This window comes from Pipistrellus kuhlii, unplaced genomic scaffold (genome assembly GCF_014108245.1).
Source record: "Pipistrellus kuhlii isolate mPipKuh1 unplaced genomic scaffold, mPipKuh1.p scaffold_m20_p_10, whole genome shotgun sequence".
In the NCBI taxonomy this organism is placed as follows: Eukaryota; Metazoa; Chordata; class Mammalia; order Chiroptera; family Vespertilionidae; genus Pipistrellus; species Pipistrellus kuhlii.
The window spans coordinates 38,173,371-38,180,199 of record NW_023425405.1 but is presented as its reverse complement, the minus strand read 5'-3'; positions in this window follow the sequence as shown (position 1 = coordinate 38,180,199).

Here is a 6,829-nt window from a genome sequence, read left to right as displayed (position 1 = left end):
CTATGTGTATTGCTATTTATTACTCCTTTCTAGCTAAGGAATTTGCTCATGTTCTTTCCTCTGGCGTAGTCGTGTGGTACAGCGTTGCATCTAAATCACCTGGTCTTGTGCTCCAGTTTCTTACCTCAGATTCTCCCAGAGCCACATTCCCACCACAATGACACCTACGTCTCTGAACAGCGAAGGGAGTTCTGCACACCCAGCAGGGAGAGTGAGGTCAGTGAATGCAGAGCCCAGGGGTCAGGAACACAGAAGATTCAGAGGACAGACCAGGGTGGTAGAGTTATGTTCTAAGACAAAGGAAACTTGGGCACTCCAGGAACGTACTGGAGACTGGTCTGTCCCCATTTTATGGTCAAGAACAATTCACCCTTCTCCTTTTCCAGTCTGCATGCCAGAGACATCTGTTCCATGGAGAAAGAGTTGCTTTCCATTGATGGGCTGTCCAGTTCTGCTGAGATCTGTACCTTTGCCAAAACATTTAACCATTCCTATTGGCAGCTGAAATCCAAATAGAACCAACAGCCCAATAACCTTATTGGCTTTCATTAATTAATTAAAGCTGATAAAATAAAATTGTCAGGCTTTTCTTTGAAAGCAGTAGGAAATTTGAAGATAACTTTATTATTTATTTATTTATTTATTTATTTATTATTAATTCTCACCTGAGGATATTTTCCCATTGATTTTTAGAGAGAGTGCAAGGTAGGGGGAGAGACAGAGAGAGAGAGAAACATAGATGTGAGAGACACATTGATTGGTGGCTTCCACACGCACCCTGACAGGGCTGGGGATCAAGCCTGCAACCGAGATACATGCCCTTGACCAGAATCAACCCGGGACCCTTCAGTCCACAGGCCGACACTCTACCCACTGAGCCAACACAGCTAGGGCTTGAGATAACGTTTTGCTGAGAAATTACTGAGACAGGATCTTAAAGGTAAATGTGAGAAGGTGGTCCCATCCAGTAGCCCAAAGAGTCCATTATAATGATCCAGCTACTTGGCAGTGCCCACAATAATGCAATAGTGACATCTTTTCAGATTTTGCCATAATCATGCATACAGCTAACCTCTAGCACCAAGGGGAGCAAGTAAATGCGCCAAGACATTAAACACCAAGTTCTTGCCTTAGAGATCTCTCTTCCTTAGAGATCTTTCTTTTAATAAGTACAGAAACAGAGACTATATAACTTTATGTAAGTTTCTATTCAAATGTGTGTGTGTGTTTTTGTGATGTAGGAAACATTTTTATTTTTAATTTCAGTAATATCCAGAACTGAAATGGGACAGTAGAAAAGTCAGAGCAAATCTTAAGTTTGGTTGTAGTCATTGCAGAGAAGAATGGTTTCTACCTAGAGGAGGGGTGGGGAATGTCCAGCCTACAGGTCACCAAAGGCCATTTGGTCTGGCCCTGCCAAAGAATTAGGGGTGAGTTAATTAAATGTTTGACCAAATATAGCTGGCTAATTTTTAAGTTGATAATTTTATATGGCTGGTTAATGATGTTATAAATATCTAAATGGTCCTGGGTAGAAAAAAGGTTCCCCAGCCCAACCTAGAGACTCATTTTGGTGGCATTGGAAAACCTCAAAGAAGCGAGAACTAAATTTTAACTGGACACCTCAAAAACAATGGATTAAGAGATGTTTTGTAAATCAAGTATTTGGTAACTTTGCTTCAGGTTCATTTAACATGAAATCAAATATATGGTAAAATATGTATAACTGGAAAATATCCACTTTCTATAAAGATAATTAACATTAAGTTCCCAATCTCATTACTTGGTAGCTCTCTCGGGTGTAATGCAAACCCCCGGTTCCCAGCACAATTGCCCCCAAGAAGTGACCCCCTACCTGTGCAGGGTGAGGCTGTTCTCTCAGCACTGAGCCCCTCGCCTTTTCTTCTGGTCATCAGGCTGGCTTTGTAGACATCTCTGGCATTTATTTGGCCATGTCCTTATGGGGGGGTCCTCCTGCGTGTTGTCTTCTAAAACAGCCCAGAGTCTCACCACCTCCAATTGCTAAAAGGAGAAAACCCTAAGGTAGTAACTGTGCCATGTGTTTTTGATCCTCATTGGACCTGAGCCACACTGTGGTCTTCAAGGGGTTGGTTTTCTTCCAGTGCTGAGCCTCACGTTGGACCTGACCCTGAGCATTGCTTTTTGTGTTCTGAGTTTCAAAAAGTCACTTGTGAAAACAGTTCTTGATTTTCTACTTGAAAACTACCTCCTCTTAGAGACTAAAAGACTGGCGGGTACAGGACTAGACGCATTTCCCTTTCAGCCCTCTCCTAGTTTCCAGGAAATAAATCAATTCCCACAATTAGACCCTGGAGTATCGCCCCAGAAATAGCACTCCATTCCACACATGCTGAAAGGACTGCATTTCTTTTAAGGCCAGCCAGGCCCACTCATGACCCATAGAAAAACCAACTCTATTGTAAAGACAGAAAAGCCATTAAACTCTGCCGAATTCATACATCAAAATTGTTTCCAGACAGACCTAGGTTCTTTCAGATTATCCCCGCCCCTCCTCGCTCCAAACAAATCCACTTTGACTTAAAGTTATTAAAGTGGAGAAAGACACGCATATTCTTAGTTCTCTATAAATCGGTCCAGAGAACTATGGGACAGAGAGGACAATAGAGTTTTTCTCTCTTTAGGAGATTTCAGAAAATAACTTCTTCATTCATCAGGAGTATATATCAACTAATAGAGTCTGGGCTTGATGCAATTTCTTTTTACTTATTGATGACTGGATCTGTTAAAAAATGCTCAAAATGTAGTCCATTCTTCTCCTTACTTAGAAATTGCATCTGTCTGGCATATATCACTTTAGTGATAATGTCATGTCACAACTAAAGGTTGATTGTATGGATAGAAAACTTAGAGCAATTTTTTGAGGGAGAATTAGTCCAATTTGCCTAACCACTACTAATAGGAATAGCAATTTCAGATGTGCATAGTTCTTCACATTAGGCTGTATTCTTGCTTAGAGAGCTTTGTGGATTCCAGGCTGGTTTCTCTAGATGCTCTATGCTCTTTTCTCATCAGGCCCACTACTGATTTTATAGGCAAATCAATACACTCAGTATACTATGCTAGTCTTTCACTTCTTGATTAGCTGAGCTTTTTTGATATATATACACATATATATCCCAGATGATTTGGCTCAGTGCTTTCAGTGGTTGAGTGTTGACCTACGAACCAGGAGGTTACGGTTTGCTTCCCGGTCAGGGCACGTGCCTGGCTTGCAGGCTCGATCCCCAATAGGGGGCATGCAGGAGGCAGTCACCGATCCATGATTCTCATTGTTGATGCTTCTCTCTCTCCCTCTCCCTTCCTCTCTGAAATCAATAAAAAATACATATCTTAAAAATATACTAAGGTGTCAGCTCTCTGTACTGCTGTTGTCTCTCCAGCTTTCTGTAACATCCACGTGACAGTACTTCTCTATTTGGGTTAAGAAATCTGATTCACTGTTACTCTCACACCACTTCACCTGGTTATATAATCTTTGTAGGATATAAGATTACTTTCTGTCTTTCTTCCCAGATTAACTTCCCATGAAACATATCCTGTTCTTCTCCTAAGGTTCTACTTTACTAGTCATGCTGAGGTTTTCCAGAGAAGGTTTTGGATCTGTATCTGGGTACTATTATCCCTCTCTTCCTCATTTTTCAGTTCAAACATTTCTTGATTTTACCAGTACATTTTCTCCCCAATAGAATCCTCTCATCCTCTAGGATGGGCAGACAAGTCTTTAGCAGGGGCTCAATGTACTGTTGTAACGAGATTCCGAAGACCAAATTCTATTTTTCACTGATATCCTCAGATTGAACACTTCTCATTCTATTTTCCTTCTCTGACAAAACTACTACCCTTATTTGGAAGAAGAGATGAAAACCACCTGTGATTCTATGACCCTTAGCTTTTTTTTTTTTTTTTTTTTTTTAACCTAAAACCCTCTGACAGGGAACATTTTTTATGACACTGCTATTTATTCCGTTGGGAGTAAGAGGAATGTGTCTGGTACATTTAATGAGCCTTGGCAAGTTTTTGCTCAAGGCTTAGACATATACCCTAAGAAGCCAATTATCCTAGTCAGGGCATATTGTAATATTAGGACAGAAATACATTAAAATTTTTTCAAGAAAAGAGGGATTAATTGTAAGAATATATGATAATATTATAGAATCCAATTATTGGGAATACAAACAGGTCTCTTGAAAGATGGAAAGTAATCAAGCAGCTAATTTCTCTCCCTCTCCCTCTCATTGTCTCTCGTCTCTATTCCCTTCGGGTGTCTATTTTGTTCTCCTGATTCTCTGTCACATTTATCAGTGTATATATGGCTAAAAACAGCCACAAACTCAGAATCTTTGTGGACTTACAGATTCAAAGTTTATAACCATATAATTAATAATTTCTATGTCTCTTTAGATAAAATTTCTGAGAGATACTGGTGAAGACAGTGGGGTTATCTGGTCTAAACATAGGGGACAGATTCTCTTAGATGGCAGTGTGGATGGAGGTGTTGCAATTGGTGTATCAGTCATCAACACACTCACTGTTGAAGAGAGATTTACCCACTTCAAAATTGTGTTAAGGGCCTACTTTGGTTCAATTATTTCAACACACATGCTAAGTGCAGTGTAGGCAGGTTTTCTTGTTATTAATGGACTTTCAGATTAATGAGGTTTTGGGCTGTAATTGTTGTTGATGAAATGCTTCAATGTCACCTTCCTTGACCACATAGCTGCCACTCATGTGTTTTTCTAGTCATTAAGTTCCACACATGGGCTTTGCTTCCTTTCTGAACTTTCAGAATGTTTTTTTCTATTCTTTCTAGTCTTCCAGTGAACTGAAAGAGGGTTGCTTTGCCCCAAATAAAAACACCTGAAAATGCCTATCATTCTGTGAAACTTTTGAGCCAGACAAACCTACGGCCCATTTTGCAGATTCCCCTCTCTCACAAGATGAGGCACAGATGTCAGTGGTTCTCCCTGGAATTAGCCTTGTTTTCATGTTGAATAGCAGCCTTATTGTTCCAGTAAACACTTCTCTGCTAACTGCTAAGTCTGTGTGTATCTTCATATTTCAACCTTTGAATGACCGCTGCTCTAACCTGCCTGTGCACATCTGATGCCACTGTTTCTCCTGGATTGGCTGGAATTTTGTTTTATTTTAGGTTCTAGATGTCCATTCAGTCAGTTTTATTTCCCATTTTATCATTTGAAAATTAAAGGTATCTCTTTAGACATGGAAGCATGGGACCGAGTGCAGAATCTCAGAGGGAAGGTGGGGGACAGTGGGTGGGTGGATGGAAGGTAATCAACCAAAGACCTTGTATGCATATATGCATTATCCTTGGACACAGACAATAGAGTGATGAGGGCCTGGGGCAAGAATGGGGGGAGGGGTTGGAGGTGATTAATGGAGGAAATAAGGGGACATATGTAATACTTTCAACAATAAAGAATTAATTAAAAAGGTATATCTCTTTAAAAAAGTATCCCTATTTTAATGTAAATGAATTCATATTTTCTTTGCCTTTTAGTTTATGCAATTTGTTTAAGAAATCTTTCCTCTGATCCAGTTTTACTTTTCTCCATGTTTTAAGCCAATTTTTCCAACACAATCTCTTAAACAACTCATCATTCTTTCCCAATTTGTGGTACTACCTTTGTTATATATTTTGGAAAATCTTGTATACAGGGGTATATCTGGAAAATATTTTAAGGTATGAATTAACTATTCCTCAATAAATTTGATAGAATGTATGTATATTATCATATAAGACTATGGTTTATGACTAATTAGTTTATCCAAGTTCTCTATTTTTAAGGGGGGAGCCAATTTGTCCACTTTACATACTGCATATTTTTCTAGAAATTTAGCTTTTTCATTTAAGTTTTCAACTTTATTAGTGAACTAGAGGCCCAGTGCATGAAAATTCATGCACTAGATTGGAGGTGAGGCGTCCCTCAGCCCAGTCTGCCCCCTTTCACAGGTGGGCAGGGGTGGGAGGCAATTGGCAATCAGGGGAAGGCGATGACTCAGAAGCGCAAGCCTCAGCTGGCCCTGGTTACCTGAATCTTGGGTGGCCCCTCAGTGGCTGGGCAGCCACCATCTGAGGCTTGCCTGGGCCTTGGGCTGGCCCTGGGGAATTGGGGGGCTGAGGGAACTGGAGGATTCTGGAGGCAAGAGTGTGGAGTGACCTGCCTTGCCACACTGCCACCCCAGCAGGGCTGAGGGACCTGGGTACAGCCATCTTGTGGCTATGGGCACGCCATATTTGAGGACATGGCAGTCAATTATCATATTCCCTCATTGTTGGCTGTGGAGGTCACCATATTTGAGGGCAGGGCAGTCAATTAGCATATTTCTTCCCTATTGGCTATGGGGACAACCATCTTTGAGAGTGGGGCAGTCAATTAGCATATCCCCTCCTTATTGGCTGTGGGGGACAACATCTTTGAGGGCAGGGCAGAATTAGCATATTCCCTCCTTATTGGCTGTGGGGACAGCCATCTTTGAGGGTGGGGCAGTCAATTAGCATATTCCCTCATTATTGGCTATGAGGGCCACCCATCTTTGAAGGCAGGGCAGACATTAGCATATTCCCTCCTTATTGGCTGTAGGGGCCACCATCTTTGAGGGCGAGAGAGTCAATTAGCATATTCCCTCATTATTGGCTGTGGGGGCCACCATCTTTGAGGGCAGGGCAGTCAGTTCTATTGTCTGTGGATGCTACCACCTTTGCGATGGCTTGAAGGTCAGTTAGCATATCCCCTCCTTATTGGCTGTGGGGACATCTTCGAGGGTG